The following is an 18,411-nucleotide window of genomic DNA, read 5'->3' as shown; positions in this document are numbered from 1 at the left end:
GGAGGAGGCAGGCAAAATTCAGAAGCCCTGTGTTGTGCCCTTTCCCTATGGGCGGCTCACCCCACCTCTATGGGTGGCTTGCCCCACCCCTGGGCACACCGCCCCAAGCGCCCAAGCAGCTTCCTCCGCCGCTGCCTGGGTGGCTGAGTGCTGCCATGTTGTTTTCAAAGACTCTGTTGTTTTCGTAAGCTGTGCTGATTCACAGGGTACATATGTGAGGCCTGGGGACACGGGATTATTCTATTTACACATTTATTTATTACTAAAATGTGGGTCCAGATATTTTATGCTCTGGGGATGGGAAAGTTTGTGCAGGGACAAATGTGCTAAGAACATATTAGGGTTGTCATACGTTCAGGTGGAAGTAAGGCTACGTACATACAATGGTACCTCAGGTTACAGACGCTTCAGGTTACAGACTCCGCTAACCCAGAAATAGTACCTCGGGTTAAGAACTTTGCTACAGGATGAGAACAGAAATCGCACGGCGGCAGCGGGAGGCCCCATTAGCTAAAGTGGTACCTCAGGTTAAGAACAGTTTCAGGTTAAGAACGGACCTATGGAACGAATTAAGTACTTAACCCGAGGTACCACTGTAAACAACAATACATACAAAGCCTTGGGCTTTTAGTCTGTTGCATTAAAACAACTAAGGATCCTGCTGTAGCCCATTAAAGACTAACAAATTATGGGATGCACTTCTGCAGGCCCAAGAACACAAACACACTGCTATCTATCTTTTAGACTTCAAAATACAGACTTTAAGAGAGATGCAGGACTCGTTGCAGTTGGAGCTTGGGTTGTAAGAAGACCACAAACTGTATTCGCTAGGCAGCCCCATTAAACTGAGGATGCTACCAGAGTGTTGCTATTCAATCACATGCCAGCAGATTCAGGTTGTACAGTTGAAGTGCATTGGGGGGAGAGGGGTCTTGTGCAAGAACCCCGCTTCCCCCCAAAATAAGTCCTTTTACAATAAGAAATGCACTGGGAGGTGTGGGATAATGCTTTGCTTTGATGCAATGCTATCCGAGTTCCCTGCAGATAAATCAGGATGAATGCTCAACAAACCACTCTGGGAGGCTTACTGAAGAGTAAATAGGATTGCCCTGGAACTTTAGGAGCGGGGTTTGGCTGGACGGAAGCTCGATACATTTGGGAAACTGCCTTAAGAACTGTGCATTGTGGCCTGAGCGCTCAAAGGCAACAGACCTTTTCTTTGACTGGATGCCATAGGTCTTCCTCACCCTTACATGAGCTCCAAAGGCCGGCACATAATGCAAGGAATGTGTTCTACAGATAACAGGGAAAGAGAGACGTGGGATAGGCAGCTCAGGAGAAGTCCACACCCTCCAACATTTCTCCGATGAAAATAGGGACGTCCTAAGGAAACGTGGGACAATCAGAGACCGGGACGGCGTCTGTAAATCTGGAAAACAGGGACACTTGGTGGGTCTGGAAAACTCCTGTATGATGAGGATTAAGGAAAAGTGGGTTTTGAGGCGGTGGAAAAGAAAGCAGGAGAACTAAAATGCAGTGGTTTGGTAGCATTTCATTTTTATATCACGTTCTCACCCACCCTGTTTTGCTATCTCCTCCATACTTCCCCCAATTCTCACGCCGTGAGACGAAAACAGAGAGAAATTGATAGGAATAAGCTACTCACAAAGGCATGGCTGAAGGCTCCCTTGCCATCCAGATCTCCCCAAGGAAGTTTTTCCACAACCACCGTTTCTTCAGGAAGGCAGGGGGGAATATGCATCCCCATCCGGAAAATGTCTCGTGAAACTAACGCCCTGCCAGCTTGAGAAGGAGACTTTTCAGCGAACTTTTAAACACATCCTGCCGGACTCCGCCTTTCTGACAACGAAGCTGCCACCCCCCTTCTCCACCTCTATCCCCCCCCCCAAAAAAATCCCAACAGCCCCAGGAGCATCGGCTAAGAGCAAAAGCCACGTTTTCCTTCGCAGGAGGAAAAGGAGAAGCGTTCGAACAAAAGTTTCATGGGAGTGGATGGGAAGGTATTCCAGTCTTTGCTCTCACTGGGTCCATCTATGCGTCCTGGGCTGGAAAAAGCTGACTAAGCAGGGATTTTATAAAAGGGGAGGAAGGAAAGGGGAAAAAGACCCCACTCTGAAACTCTCCTTAAAATCCTTCTGGTTTAACATTGCTGTGTTTTGCTTTCCCCTTATTGGGCGAAAGTTAAGAGCGCCAGTCTAGGGCATCAGTAACGGATTTGGAGGAGGGAAAGCGTGACTAATGAGAAACATCTGGGAAGCACATGGGCTGGGATCTGGAGGGGAGTCACTGGCAGGAAAGAAAGACTAGACTCCTCAAGGAACGAACAGGAAAGCCATTTCTCCGCTTAAACACTGAGAAGCTATTGGCAACTTCCAGGGCAGGAAGGTGGCTTCAACCTGGACCAGGGAGAAGAGTTGGTGGAGGAAGATTGGAAGAAATTTAAAGACTATCTACAGAAAGATTGTAAAATTAATGAATGTTAGAAGGATGTTGGAATGAAGTTATGTGGTTTTAGCAGAAATGTTATAAGGGTTTAGGAGAAAATAGATTGTTAATTGGTGAAAGGAGGGAAAGTAAAGTTACATTATATTAAGATAAATTACAGAACAAAAAGTGGAAAAGATGGAAAGGATTTGCTGAAATAGTTAACTGAACTAGAATACAAAAAAGGGAGGTGTGAGGAGGTCAAGGAAACAAGCAAATGAAAGACAAGTTATGAGAAGATTAGCTGTGGGGGGTTTTTCTTCCTCTTCTTCTTTTTTATTGTGATGCGTTGTTTTGTTCTTGTTTGATATGGTGTTTTTACTTTTTCTTTTTGTAACCCTCAAAATTTTTTTTAATAAATATTATTTATAAAAAAAAAAAAAGGAAGGTGGCTTCAACCTGAAACCCAGAAAGCCAGTTCATAAAGTAAGAATTTGTGATGCCTGAAATTCTGCATGGGTTTTCCCCCAAATATCCACATTTCTGCAACTGGAGGAAGGCTTTTGGAAATATACTAAGAGTCGAGTAGTGATTTCATGCTCTTTATTTCAGCTCATAGGAACAGTGATTGATTTCCTCCCCAGAAACCTCAGGCTTTATATACATTATTTACACAATGGGTCCCGTGTGATTGGCTGACTCTACTTCCTTCCTGGAGCCTGATTGGTCTGCTCCTGCAGGCCAATCAGGTTGTTGCATTCTAGGATCCTACCTGTTATGTACTGAGCTGAATCCTAGAACAGTAGGGTCCAGAATGCAGCAGTCTGATTGGTCCGCAGGAGCCACCCAATCCAGCTCCAGGTGGAAGTGAATCAGCAACCTGATTGGCCTGCAGGAGAATCCCGGAATTAGCCAATCTTGCAGGGCCCATTGTGTAAATAACGGGGAAAGTTTCATTCATTGCTACTATGAGCTGAATAAAGAGCATTAAATTCACACTCGACTCTGAGTATATTTCACTACCTGTCTATTGTTCTAGGATCCAAGCTCAGTAAATAACACTTTTTTGGGGGGGGGGGCATTACCCACTTTGCTTAGTCTGCAAATAAATTAAATGCATCAATTGGCAATGTGCTGCATTCACAGCAGTCTGTGCAATTAGCGGGAAAATAATTCAATACTTTGCCCTGTGTTCAGGGATAACGTTTGAGATTTCCAAGACCTTAAAGCTAGAGAAAAGGGGTGTGAGTGTGCCTTTCAAACTCTTGGTTGGAGCCTTCTTCAACCCCAGATGTTAGTCTATTAACTGCCATCATCCTCTGACCAGCACTGATAGGAATTGGAGTCCAACATCTGGAACTCACCATGTTACAGTAAATTGTTTTATACCAGGTCAACTATCTGCCCATTTGCCCCCAGTACTGCATACTCTGGCTTGCAGGAGCTCTCAAGGGTCTCAGACAGAGGTCTTTGCCATAATTTGATTCCTGACCCGTTTGCTAGGGATGAGACCTGAGACCTCTGAACACAAGTGCAAACTCTCTACCAGTGAATTACAGTCCCTCCCTCTTGAGATACTAACAGCCCAGTCCGCCGCACATCTACTCAGAAGTAAACCCAGCAGAGTTCAATGGGGTTTACTCCCTGATAAGTGCACAAGACAGCAGCCAAAAAAACAATCTGCAAGCATTTGTTGTCTTTCTAAGACACCTCATTTAAAAAGTTATCTAGGCACTGCACAATAAAATGCAGCAATAAAACGAAGATGCAATAAAAAAACCCGCAATGAACTTTTAAAACTCCAACCACCATAAACAACCAAACACAAAATAAAAAGCAATTTTTGAAAAGCACAGTAATGAAAACCAACTGTCAAATACAAGGGCTAAAACCCAGCAAACAGAAGCTAGCTCCCCCACTCACCAAATATCTTAAAAGCTCTGGTAAAACCACTATGTGGGCACCAAGTGAGCTTTCCTGGGGAAATTCTACATCCGGGGGGCCACCACTGAAAAGGCCCTTCCTCTGCCATTTTCTGAACTTCAGACCAAAAGGGCACACTGAGAACAGCCTTTGTGGACAATGCTAAGGTAAGAGTAGGGGCATATGGGAGGAGAGATATACCAAGCGCTTTTATCAGTCCTTGAACTGGACCCAGAGATGAATTGCAAGCCAGACAGAAAATGTTAAGAATAAAATTGGTGTACTATGGTTCAGAAAGGCAGGGAGGACCTGGAAGTTGCCCATTAGCTGTTAGCATCTGAACAGCAGGCTGAGCAGGCAAACCAATTACCTGGTCACAGTATCCCTACTATACTAAGAGCTCCATCTGATATGACGGCTCAGATTCTACCTGCCTGCGCACAGTCTCACCAGAGTGGTACATGCTCTGGTTATCTCCCACTTAGACTACTGCAATGCGCTCTCTGTGGGGCTGCCTTTGAAGGTGGCTCAGAATCTACAACTAATCCAGAATGCAGCAGTTAGACTAATGACTGGGAGCAACCACTGGGACCATATAACACTGGTCCTAAGAGATCTACATTGACTCCCAGTATGTTTCCAAGCACAATTCAAAGTGTTGGTGCTGACCTTTAAAGCCCTAAATGGCCTAGGCCCAGTATACCTGAAGGAGCATCTCCACCCACATTGTTCTGCCCAGACACTGAGGTCCAGCGCCGAGGGCCTTCTGGCGGTTCCCTCCCTGCGAGAAGTGAAGTTGCAGGGAACCAGGCAGAGGGCCTTCTCGGTGGTGGCGCCTGCCCCGTGGAACGCCCTCCCATCAGATGTCAAGGAAACAAACAACTATCTGACTTTTAGAAGACATCTGAAGGCAGCCCTGTTTAGGGAGGGAAGTTTTTAATGTTTGACTTTTCACTATGTTTTTATATTCTGTTGGAAGAGTGGCTTAGGCAATGCAGTCAAAGTGGGTGGGGTACAAATAAATGATGATGATGATGAGATGAATTGTGTTTCTTCCTAAGAATTATGGCAATTGTTTCTATAATCCTCTCTCTATATACATGCTAATGTTATACAAATCTCTTGTCCTTTCTTTGTGGGGACGCTTAAGCGTTCACTGTAAAGTTGCATGCATATGTATTATGTAATTTAAGAAAGAACTAGGTTCTGGTGCTGGTCTGATTTCCAGCAGCAAGAGAGATCTAGACATTTCCTCTGAAACCTAAAATGAGAGACTGACTCCAGAGTCTACCAGAACCTCCAGGAAGTTTTGCCATGTTGCAATTTCAAGACGGACGGAAGTTTCATCCCAGGGAACAATGGGATGCAAGGGAGAAACAGGACTGGTGCAAGTTTAGAAACAAGAAAATAAATACAAAGAAGGGAGGAAGCTTCAAGGACCGAGAAGATTGTTTTTTTAAAAAAGAAAAGAATAGAGACAATAATGTTTATGTGGGGAAAGACAACGAGAGGATGTCATGCTAGACAGCTAGGAAGAGAGTAAGGGCAGGTTTTATTGTTTCAACCAAGGGTTGTGATGGTGTTAGATAGGAAGATAAGAAGCCTCTGGGAGAGATCATCTGGCTTGCAGTACCGATAAAGAGATGTACAATTTGGGGTGGATGAGAATTTAATTTGCAAACCTGCCTAATTTGCAATAGAGCACCAGAATAGAGAACCAGAATACAGCCATCCTATGAGTTTTGGGTTAAACCACAGAGCCTAGGGCTTGCCAATCAGAAGGTCGGCTGTTCGAATCCCTGCGACGGGGTGAGCTCCCGTTGCTCGGTCCCAGCTCCTGCCAACCTAGCAGTTCGAAATCACGTCAAAGTGCAAGTAGATAAATAGGTACCACTCTGGCGGGAAGGTAAACAGAGTTTCCGTGCGCCGCTCTGGTTCGCCAGAAGCAGCTTATTCATGCTGGCCACATGACCCGGAAGCTGTACGTCGGCTCCCTCGGCCAATAAAGCGAGATGAGCGCTGCAACCCCAGAGTCAGCCATGACTGGACCTAATGGTCAGGGGTCCCTTTACCATTTATGAGTTTTGCATGGGTATTCTCCAGCCAAGTGCACAAATACCGGGGTAAAGTTTGCATTAAAAAATGCATGCATTTGTGAAAATAACATACAAAAATGCATGATTTGGGGGGCAAATGCTTTGCAGAAATGAGACAAAATTTGCATTAAAAATGTGCAACGCAGGCAAAATTCACACTGCAATGCCAATTAATTTTCTAAGCCTGGAAAAGTAGCTCTGTATCTGCCAGCTGGAGACTCGCTCCTGCAGCTGCTGGACTGTAGTTTGTGGCCGCAGCCCTTTACCAAGGCCATCATTGTCACCGCGGAGTCCTAAAATGGTTTTTAAACAAGATATTGTTCAGGCATAAACATGTGCTTAGGAGATGGGCACCCTCCTCCTTAAATAACTTCCTGCGTTTCCTGAACTTACCTCTTCCTGGCGGCCGATATCTTGGAGAGGGGGAGCACAAGGCTGCTGTGAACTTTGGGCAGACATAGGAAGATGAAAAAGAAATGGACACACCACAGATAGGGCATGCTGTGTTGGAAAGGTTAAAATTCCAACTTTCCTTGAACACAATCCAAGGGAACTCTCTGGTGCACGAGCTCCCCTGAAAGGGAGGTCCATGGTATATAATAAATAATAATAAATAATAATACTAATAATACTAATTTATTTATACCCCGCCCATCTGGCTGAGTTTCCCCAGCCACTCTGGGTGGCTCCCAATCAAGTGTTAAAAACAGTACAGTGTTAAATATTAAACGCTTCCCTGAACAGGGCTGCCTTCAGATGTCTTTTAAAGATAGGATAGCTGCTTATTTCCTTCACATCTGAAGGGAGGGTGTTCCACAGGGTGGGTGCCACTACCGAGAAGGCCCTCTGTCTGGTTCCCTGTAAGTTCGCTTCTTGCAGCGAGGGAACCGCCAGAAGGCCCTCGGAGCTGGATCTCAGTGTCCGGGCTGAACGATGGGGGTGGACACGCTCCTTCAGGTATACACGTATGAATTTAAAAAGATTTTTTAATATAATTTCAGTAAAAAACCAGAGATGTTTTTGTTAGGTTTAATTGGAGATGAAATTCCAAAAAAGAGAGATGCGAATCTGTTTATGTATGCCACAACAGTCGCAAGGATACTTCTGGCTCAGAAATGGAAATCACAAGAGCTTCCAACATTGGGAGAATGGTGGACTAAAGATGGTGGAATACGTAGAGTTAGCAAAGTTGACGGGGGAGATCCGGAATCAGTGTGACGAACTGGAGCAAAAGGACTGGAGCAAATTTATATTATATATGAAAGAACATTGTAAACGTTTGCAGCTTTGAATTGAAATGTTTTGTAATGGGAATATAAGGAACTGATTTACATTTAATGGGGGGAAATATAAAAATAAGAGAGAAGGTAAAAAAAGTGGTTATGGAAATGCTAAGAATAAAGTAAATATGAACGGAAGTCGGAGAGGGGCAGGAGGAGGTTGATGCTCGGATAGAGTGATGTTTGAGTTTACTGAATTATGTATGGAAACTGTGATTATGATAAAATTGAAAATGCAATTATATATATAGAGAGAGAGAGAGAGAAAGGGAGGTCCATGGAAACATGTAGCCTTGTGTGCAGCAGCTCCATGTTATTGTGATCTATACTCCATACATTTTGGACAGTCTATTACAGGATGTATCTTGTAGGTGAATGCGAACGTTGTGCACATATATGGGGTTGCAATGGAGCCTGCTGGTCTCAGTGGTCCAGTTACCTGTGAAGGACAGGTAATTGTGCTCTGCCTTCAGTCCGGCTGGAGCAATTCAATGAACGGAATTACTATTGCAGAAATTGATACTGCACAGCTTGAAGCAACCGGGTGCTTAAAAATAGACTCCTTTGGGGATGGAGCATTGTCCAGACCATGGGTAGGCAAACTAAGGCCCGGGGGTAGGATCCGGCCCAATCGCCTTCTAAATCCAGTCCGCAGACGGTCCGGGAATTAGCGTGTTTTTACATGAGTAGAATGTGTGCTTTTATTTAAAATGCATCTCTGGGTTATTTGCGGGGCATAGGAATTCATTCTTTCTTCTTCTTCTTCTTCTTCTTCAAAATATAGTCCGGCCCCCCCACAAGGTCTGAGGGACAGTGCTGAAAAAGTTTGGTGACCCCTGGTCCAGACCCATTAGACATTATTCAAAACTTTCCTTGCAGAACTTTCTTCACAACAGATCAAAAACATCAAAGATACATCCAAATAATTCCATAAGACATCTTGTGCTGTCCGGCATAGGCTCAGCATCTTAGAAAATGTAAAATACTCTGAACAGACCTACAGTGGTGCCTCGCAAGATGAAAAGAATCCGTTCTGCGATTCTCTTCGTCTAGCGGTTTTTTGGTCTTGCGAAGCAAGCCCATTGACGGCTTAGCGGATTAGTGCTATTAGCGGCTTAGCGGCTTTTAGCGGCTTAGTGGCTTATCGGATCAGCTGATAAGCGGCTTAGCGGTTTAGAAAAAGGGGGGGAACCCTGCAGGAACTCACAAGACATTTTCGTCTTGCGAAGCAAGCCCATAGGGAAATTCGTTTTGCGAAGCGCCTCCAAAACGGAAAAACCCTTTCGTCTAGCGGGTTTTCCGTCTTGCGAGGCGTTCGTCTTGCGGGGCACCACTGTATAAGCAAAGGTCTTTCTCTCTTTACAGCCCCCATTAGCCTGAGGCTATGCGCTCCTTGAGTGAGCTACATCAGACATCCTTACTTCCACGGAGCTTGGGAACAATGACTAAAGGCATCCTTTCAAAATGGAGATTTGCAACCAAATACCTTTGTCACCTGATCTAAGGTTAAACACTCACGTGTTAGCTAGCAGAATACAGCAGCAGTTAATTATCAACCCATCTAGGAGTTCAGAGACCGCTTACTATACTGCAGTGGAATTTCCAGTGTCAAACCTTTCAGCGATGCACACAGGCATGTTCCATTCCGGTGTCAATCAAACAATTATACTTAACAATTACCAGCTGTCAAAAGAGCCTGCTTTTTGGATTTCTGCCTGAGACCCCACTCTGGGCTCGCATCCTTCGAATCAGAAGGCATACTGAGCAGTGATTCATACAGAGAAGCAGCAAATAAGTTTCATTAGAGTAAACCTGCTCTGGCGTAAGCTTGAAGTCTATGTCCAGTTTTAATTCAGAATAAAAAGGGTTCCTCTGCTGTCAAAAGTTTTGGAAGCATTATCCAAATGTCTAGGTATTCTTTGGAAAGCTTTTGCCAAAGCACAAACAATGGAAACACATAAACAGCCCCCCTCCAGCCCTGAACAAAGGTTTATTACACTAACTAGATATGGACCACAAAAACATAGTATTTCTAGTACAGTGTTTGTGTATGGAGCAAAAAAAATAGCAGGGAAGTCATAAACACTGGCCAAATATTTGGTCTGGCAGGCAGCTAACCATGTATTTCAGGGAGAAGCTCAGAAGCTGAGATAAACACTAATTAGATACGGAAGGTTAAGCTGTCAGCAAGAGTTTAACAAGAAAAACCTTCACCCAGCAGGACAACAGCTCTGAGAATAGAAAGCAGGGTCAGATTCTCTCTTGGATATCAGATCCACTTCTTCTTAAGTATCAACACTGTGCAAGTTTTCCTCTCTCCCAACACCAGCTGGATTCCTCATTTTGCATGACTGACATCTGGCTACAAATCAATGCAAATTCATTGCACATAAAAAGCTAGGCAAAAGTTCCAACAAGTAGAAAAAACGACAGACTGAGCAGTTTCCTGCCAGCATAGTAGCCTATTTTAAGGCTTTAAATGTTGTGAGGTATCTTTGAAACACCTTTGCTGATTAATCCCTCCTTCTTGCTTCAATTCCTTGTCTCCTCTGCCCTTTAAGCTTATTCCCAGTTCATTTTTCTCAGCTTGTTGTCTACTATACACCCTTCCTTTTTAGACACTTTGCCCGTCTCTGCCCCACGTTCCAAACAATCTCCAAGTTAACTGCCCATGTGAAATTTCCATCCCAACCAAACTGACAACTTTCCCTTTCCTCACAGAACTTGGACTTCAAACTGCTGGGTTCCTGGAGAAACTGAGCATTCCATTCCATAATGTCAGCTCAGCCAATCAGTGTCCAGGGCTTCACTACCACAAGCACAACACAGAACAGACTAAACTTTTTTCTGAGCAGCAGTGTAGTAGAATCTTCCCTTGGAAACAATGCAAGGCAAAGGGAAATCATATTTTGGGGATTAGAAAAGAACTACACGCAAATGAAGTTCACAAGGGGAAGGACAGTAAGGAGAGGTCAGAGGAATAGCAAGCCTGGCTATGAACAAAGTTCAAATTTGCAGATGACACCAAACTGGGAGGGGTGGCTAACACCCCAGAGGACAGGATCACACTTCAAAATGACCTTGACAGATTAGAGAACTGGGCCAAAACAAACAAGATGAATTTTAATAGGGAGAAATGTAAAGTATTGCACTTGGGCAAAAAAAATGAGAGTCCCAAATACAAGATGGGTGACACCTGGCTTGAGAGCAGTACATGTGAAAAGGATCTAGGAGTCTTGGTTGACCACAAACTTGACATGAGCCAACAGTGTGACGCGGCAGCTAAAAAAGCCAATGCAATTCTGGGCTGCATCAATAGGAGTATTGCATCTAGATCAAGGGAAGTAATAGTGCCACTGTATTCTGCTCTGGTCAGACCTCACCTGGAGTACTGTGTCCAGTTCTGGGCACCACAGTTCATATAGGACACTGACAAACTGGAACGTGTCCAGAGGAGGGCAACCAAAATGGTCAAAGGCCTGGAAACGATGCCTTATGAAGAACGGCTAAGGGAGCTGGGCATGTTTAGCCTGGAGAAGAGGAGGTTAAGGGGTGATATGATAGCCATGTTCAAATATATAAAAGGATGTCACATAGAGGAGGGAGAAGGGTTGTTTTCTGCTGCTCCAGAGAAGCGGACACGGAGCAATGGTTCCAAACTACAAGAAAAGAGATTCCACCTAAACATTAGGAAGAACTTCCTGACAGTAAGAGCTGTTTGACAGTGGAATTTGCTGCCAAGGAGTGTGGTGGAGTCTCCTTCTTTGGAGGTCTTGAAGCAGAGGCTTGACAACCATATGCCAGGAGTGCTCTGATGGTGTTTCCTGCTTGGCAGGGGGTTGGACTCAATGGCCCTTGTGGTCTCTTCCAACTCTATGATTCTATGATTCTAAGGAATGAGTGCAAGTATAATACAGAAGTGGTTACATCTTCTTAAGACCTATGCCATTGGTAGTCAAGCTGAAGGTCAGGACAATGGCTAGGTACAAGATTTGGGACACAGGTTCATATCCACAAATCTGCCCATTTTTGCCTATGCTAATTTATATGTGCAGATGCATATGTAAAGGTAAAGGAAAGGTACACTGACCATTAGGTCCAGTCATGACCGACTTAGGCCTTGTGGCGCTCATCTCGCTTTATTGGCTGAGGGAGCCAGCATACAGCTTCTGGGTCATGTGAGCAACATGACTAAGCCGCTTCTGGCGATCCAGAGCAGTGCACGGAAATGCCGTTTACCTTCCCATTGGAGGGGTATCTATTTATCTACTTGCACTTTGATGTGCTTTCGAACTGCTAGGTTGGCAGGAGCAGGGACCAAGCAATGGGAGCTCACCCCGTCGCAGGATTCGAACTGCCGACCTTCTGATCAGCAAGTCCTAGGCTCTGTGGTTTAACCCACAGCGCCACCCACGTCCTACATATGCATATGTACATGCCACAAAAAACAAGGCAACAAATGTCCCATCTAAGTCATATATTTCCACACACCCCAACCAGGATTCGTCTAGCTCAACTGTTCATTCAGCATTCATCCTGACTTGCTTTCAAAAAGCTTACATGGAGGTTAGACTATGTTTGGTTTTAGTTGAGTATTCATTCTGATTCGTTTATGGGGATGTTTTACAGCCTCTCTCTTTTTTCTTTTTTTTAAATATTTATTAACAATTTTATTTTAATTACAATGCCAATAAACAATACAATATAACACATCTCTTAACATAATTTCCTTAGCTTCTTTGGACTCCCTCACATCTCCCGCTCCTGCGTTCCTGTCTATAAAATTTTATCCAGCAAATTTATCCCCTTGTTTCTGTTTAACAGCCTCTCTCATGGGTGGTGGTGTTGTTGTGGTTTAGTCGTTTAGTCGTGTCCGATTCTTTGTGACCCCATGGACCAGAGCACGCCAGGCACTCCTGTCTTCCACTGCCTCCCACAGTCTGGTCAAACTCATGCTGGTAGCTTCGAGAACACTGTCCAACCATCTCATCCTCTGTTGTCCCCTTCTCCTTGTGCCCTCCATCTTTCCCAACATCAGGGTCTTTTCCAGGGAGTCTTCTCTTCTCATGAGGTGGCCAAAGTATTGGAGCCTCAGCTTCACGATCTGTCCTTCCAGTGAGTACTCAGGGCTGATTTCCTTCAGAATGGAGAGGTTTGATCTTCTTGCAGTCCATGGGACTCTCAAGAGTCTCCTCCAGCACCAGAATTCAAAAGCATCAATTCTTCGGCGATCAGCCTTCTTTATGATCCAGCTCTCACTTCCATACATCACTACTGGGAATTCATAGCTTTAACTATACGGATCTTTGTTGACAAGGCGATGTCTCTGCTTTTTTTGCTTTTTCATGGGTGTAGCCAGGATTTATGTTGGGGGAGGCAGGATTTATGTTGGGGGGGGGGGCAGAACCGAGCTATCTGCAATGTGATTTGGTCAGTTAGTTAAGTATTTTTTATATATTTACTTGATTTAGGGTGGGCAGCTATGCACATGGCCTCTCTCTGCACCCCTCCATTCTACATCGAAGTTAAAATGCCATTCTGTGTCCAGAAGAGGGTGACAAAGATGGCAAGGGTCCTTCTGCCCAAGTCCAATGAGGAAAAATGTTGAAGGACTTGGGTATATTTAGACTAGTGAAGAAGGAACAACTAAGAGGTTATCTGATTGATCTCTCTGAATATGGCTTTCACAAAGATGGCGGAGCACATCTGTTCTCTCTTTGCTCCAAGACTCAAACTGATGGGTTCAAATTGTAATACAACCCAGGTGGTTAAGAAAGCCCAACAGAGACTCCACCTCCTCAGAGTATTGCGGAAGAACGATGTCAATCAACATTTGATGATCTCCTTCTACCGGTCAACAATAGAAAGTGTCCTTTCATACTGCATCACGGTGTGGGACGCTGGTTTGACATCAACAGATAGGAAGTGCCTACAGAGGGTGGTGAATACAGCACATTATGGGCTGTCCCGTGAATCCGCTGGATGACATCGCGGAAGAACGTTGCCTCAGGAGAGTGAGGAAAATTCTCAGGGATGATTCACAGCCTGACCGGCACTTTCTTGATCTCCTGCCCTCAGGCAGAAGATATAGAAGCACGATTAGTCGCACCAACAGGGTAAAGAACAGCTTCTATCCATGGGCTGTTAGGCTGCTGAATGAAAATATAACAACAGGGCAACTGACTTTCGGGTTTGGTGCATGTGCATCAGTAAACGAGGGGAATTAAGACTAAGAGAGCTGAGTGGGGGGTGCTTGTGTAATCTCACTGTGTACAAGTTGTACAAGTGACAATGAAGTATTTCAATTTCAATTTATAAGAAAGGGGGTAGACTTTGAGTAAATATTATTAGGCCAGTATTAGCCATTCGACGGTGGAACAGACTGACTCTTCTTCCTTTGAGGCTTTTAAGCAGAGGCTGAATATCCATCCATCATTGGTGCTGTAGCAGGGAGACTGGACTTGAGGTCCCTGCCAACTCTGAGATCTTCCTCTCTCACATGGCTCCAGTTCACCCCAACTCCACCCCTTGAGTTTCAGGGTCCCCCTCCTGCCGGCTCATATGACTCCATGTTTTGCACTCTGCTATCAAACTCAAGTACAAAGAAATCTTTTATGACGCTGACCTTGGCTCTCCGTGATTTATCTGTGGCTAGGTTTTTCCCTTCTCTGAGCAATCTGGGCTCTTTCCCAAGACAAGGACAAAATGCTCCAGCTTGTTTTCCACCCAAACATTTGCCCCCAAGGAAAGAAAGCCCCTGCCACACTTCGAGTTGTTGCACGGCAAAGCCGCTCGCTGGCGGAGCTCACACACAAGTTGTGATGGGAAAGACAGACACTGCCCTTACACAACTGCCCTCTATTTTTGAGCTGCTTTTGAGCGGCAACTCGGGGGGAGAAGAATGAGGGCTGCGTCTCTCAAAGCTGGCCAGTGGAGCTGGAAAGGGAACGATCTTCTCCGTCTGTCCCACAGGCAGAGGCTTTTTAAGGCATTTGGTGGAATGAACATCGACTACATCAGACGGAGGACTTTCATTTCTCTGGGGCAGATAAGAGATTTGGGTTTATCTGCATTAATGCTTAACAGCATTTTCAGTTGCAGCCCTGGAAGGAAATACTTCATTAAAGCAATGGAAGAAATGATCAGCAGCACAAGTCTGGGATTGGGTATAGGGCAGGCTTCCTCAAACTCGGCCCTCCAGATGTTTTGGGACTACAACTCCCATCATCCCTGACCACTGGTCCTGCTAGCTAGGGATCATGGGAGTTGTAGGCCAAAAAACATCTGGAGGGTCGAGGTTGAGGGAGCCTGGTGTAGGGGCACAGATTCTCACATGCTGAGAGTCTCAGCTTTTCTTGTTTTCCTCTCTCTTTTCTTTAAATAAAAAATTACTGATATAAACACATGCAAAATACAGTAAAAGTAATAAGTGTAACCAATTGAAATGCTTGCAGAGATAGAAAAAAAATGAAAATACAAGAGGGAGGGAAAACCTCAATCCTTACTGGCATCTCCAGGCGGGGTTGGGAAAGGTTCACAGCCACAAACCCTGGAGCGAGAGCTGTTGCCAGTCAGTGTAGACAGCACTGAACTAGACCAGTGGTCTGACTTAGGCTGCATACACATTACTGGCTTATGATGCAGCTAGTTGTTCTTTTTCCCAGTTTGGATTGAATCTGGTTTGGGGGACAATGCATCAAAATGCAGTATTTCCTAAGAAACAATGGGATAACTACAGGGTGTGCATGCTTCTCAAACCAGCAATGGAAGCATAGTAAATGGGAGCATGCAAAAAGCCTCCACCATTTCTCCGATGAAAATAGAGGTGTCGCCTCCTACATTTCTGTAGGGACATCCCACCATACCCTTCAACATTTCTCTGGTGAAAATTGGGATGTCCTAAGGAAAAGAAGGGTGAAAGAGGATTTCATGCTCTTTATTCAGCTCATAGTGGTGAGGAGGAATGGAAGTTCCCCCAGAATGTCTGCTTTATATACATTATTTACACAATGGGCCCCATGTGATTGGCTAATTCCAGGATTCTCCTGCAGGCCAATCAGGTTGCAGATTCACTTCTACCTGGAGCTGGATTGGGTGGCTCCTGTGGACCAATCAGACTGCTGCATTCTGAATCCTATTGTTCTAAAACCAATCAGATTGCTGCATTTTAGATCCTATTCAACTCAGTACACAACAAAGGGCATTCCAGGATTCAGCATTCCAGGACCGTCCCTGGAAGAATACGGACATTTTGAGGGTCTGGAGCATGTACAAAGTGTAGGTATCTGTCAGGGACGTAGCGGGAGCACAGGGAGGGGAGGAGATGGAGAGCGAGGGGGAGCAATCCGAGGGCAGCGTAGGAGAAGATGACAGCAGCCTGAGAGATTCCATGAGCCTCTCCAGCGAATCGGAAGATTCACAGAAGGGGGCGCCGAAGGCCAGGGCAAGGGGGGCCCCAAGGGGGACACCCCAGAAGCAAGGGGCCAGCGGGGACTCCCAGAGCAGCAGTTGGAAATCAGGACCAGCTTCCCCACCAGAGCGTAGTGGGGGGGAGGAGTCCCAGGTATCAGGGCCAGCGTATTCACCACCAGCGAGAGAAGATGAGTCAGGGTTGGCCACGCCTCCATCGGAGAGCGAGGGAACAGTCAAGAGGAAGGTTGCCGGCTGGGCGCGCGCGCCAAGTTCAAATGTACAGGCAAGCGGCACAGCAGGTAGCCCGGATAGGGAACCAGGTCCTAAAGCCCGCCGGAAGGAGGGGCAAGAATCAGGGGGGTCAGCGTCAGAAGAGTCCAGAAAGGATGAAACCCCAGCGGGCAGGAGGGCCCAGAGGAGGAAGGAGCTAAGGAAGAGGTGGAGCAAGGCTAGAGTCTTAAACTGGTGTGGAAGGGGCGGAGACTCAGACGGGACTTCGCCGGTCTAGGCTCTAAGACGTAGAGTTGCACGCTGCGGCTTTGACATGGCAATGGAACGTCAATAAAGACTTTTGTACTTAACTACAGCCGGGCGTTGGTCCTTTGTGAGCTGGGACCTAGGGGCGGCTCTGACAGTATCAAACACATATTATAAAGCACATTCCTTTCCAGCACATCAGCACACCTCAAAGCACAGTGAGAGAGGAAAACAGGACATGAAGGAAGATTCTGGGCGCATTGATGGTGACGGCCTTGGCATGCTCTTTAAATGTTCCCCTCTCCTTTTCGTCTCTTCTCTCTCCAAAAACAGCAGAGCTGGGATAAAAATGTCTGTGGCCTTCTGGTAAGAGGCGATGTCAATTAATTAGCTGCTTTGCTATTTGCTTCCCTTTCCTGAGATTATAGAGATCATTGAGGAGATGTGGAGCCATTGGGGAGCTGTTGGCCCTGGGTCTCTCTCTGAAGCATCCATCACGGCTCCTGAAACCTTCATAACAGGAAGCAATCATGTTTCCCATATTTTCATTTGACCATATCCCCCTCTTTTTCAAATGAAGTGGAGCCAGAGACCATATAACTGGAATCCCTTTCTGAATGGAAGGAAACGGGAACCCCAGCATTATAGTCCTTGCCAAAGTCCACCCAGAGCTGCCGTCCGCTCCACCTTCCATATTCACATGCAAACAAGGGCTCCGCTTGGAGTTCAAAGGCGAGAAAGGCTTTATAATAGTGAGAAAAGGAGGGGAAAGGAAAGACAATAGGCCTAGGGGAAAGGGAGGGGGCTGGCACTGTTCAGAGCTGCCCTCAATGAGAGAGGGGGGGTGTCTTTTTCAACACCTGTGCAAAGGGGGGGGGGTACCAAAGGGTCATGGCTGCTGGACCAGGGCTCTGGGCAGCCAGTGAGAAAAGGAAGCAGAGGCGTAAAGAGAACAAAGCCATGGAAAGATCTGTGCAGCAAAGAGCACCGGCGGGAAAGGGAAGCCAGCCCCTTTCGGAAGGTAGCTTTTGCAACAACAACGAAAAGGAAGGGACCTTTCTGGTCCCTGGCCTTTGCAAGCCAGCCCACTCTGCGTGGTGGGAAAGGACTTAGCCAGGTGTCCGCCGTGCATTCCCAAGAGCGCATTTGTTCCCAAATGTTTCGTGGAGGGAAAGGGAACCGGCCAACAGAATCCGGAGCAAACCTGCCGGTTACATTACCAGCTCAGGCTTCATCTATCCGGTGCAGTTCCAGGTGAATTTAGATAATCATGAGCTTCAAGGCACTTCTACTGCAGGGTCTATGCATCTTGTGAACCAGTGAGGCAATTGCAGCAAACCCCATTTAGCAAACAACTTTTTTAAAAAAATGGGAGCAATTGCAAAAGTCTGCTTCAAACAGTGGTCCAGCCAGAAAGCTCATGAGCTTGATGTGCCGATTCTGAGTCAAGTTCCAGCACCATAATTCAAAAGCCGAAGAATTGATGCTTTTGAATTCTGGTGCTGGAGGAGACACTTGAGAGTCCCATGGACTGCAAGAAGATCAAACCGATCCATTCTGAAGGAAATCAGCCCTGAGTGCTCACTGGAAGGACAGATCCTGAAGCTGAGGCTCCAATACTTTGGCCACCTCATGAGAAGAGAAGACGCCCTGGAAAAGACCCTGATGTTGGGAAAGATGGAGGGCACAAGGAGAAGGGGACGACAGAGGACGAGATGGTTGGACAGTGTTCTCGAAGCTACAAACATGAGCCTGACCAAACTGCGGGAGGCAGTGGA

At 45.9% G+C, this 18,411-nt stretch overlaps 1 protein-coding gene across 5 annotated transcripts in view; it reads right to left on the bottom strand.

The window, feature by feature from the left end:
• The window catches only part of GJC2 (gap junction protein gamma 2), a 63,063-nt gene that overhangs the window by 10,477 nt on the left and 34,175 nt on the right, over positions 1-18,411 (bottom strand). Inside the window, exon 1 of one of the 5 annotated variants that reach the window (XM_081834474.1) lies at positions 1,667-2,242. The exons of the other annotated variants lie outside the window; for them this stretch is intronic. The gene's annotated coding sequence lies outside the window, so the exon portion shown is untranslated. Of the gene's footprint in view, positions 1-1,666; positions 2,243-18,411 lie in introns of those variants that run through there. 5 annotated transcript variants of the gene reach the window in all.

The sequence above is a fragment of the Podarcis erhardii genome (assembly GCF_964252035.2).
Source record: "Podarcis erhardii genome assembly, chromosome: 12".
NCBI lineage: Eukaryota > Metazoa > Chordata > Lepidosauria > Squamata > Lacertidae > Podarcis > Podarcis erhardii.
The sequence above is the reverse complement of the archived record's forward strand: the minus strand, read 5'-3'. Positions and strand labels throughout refer to the sequence as shown.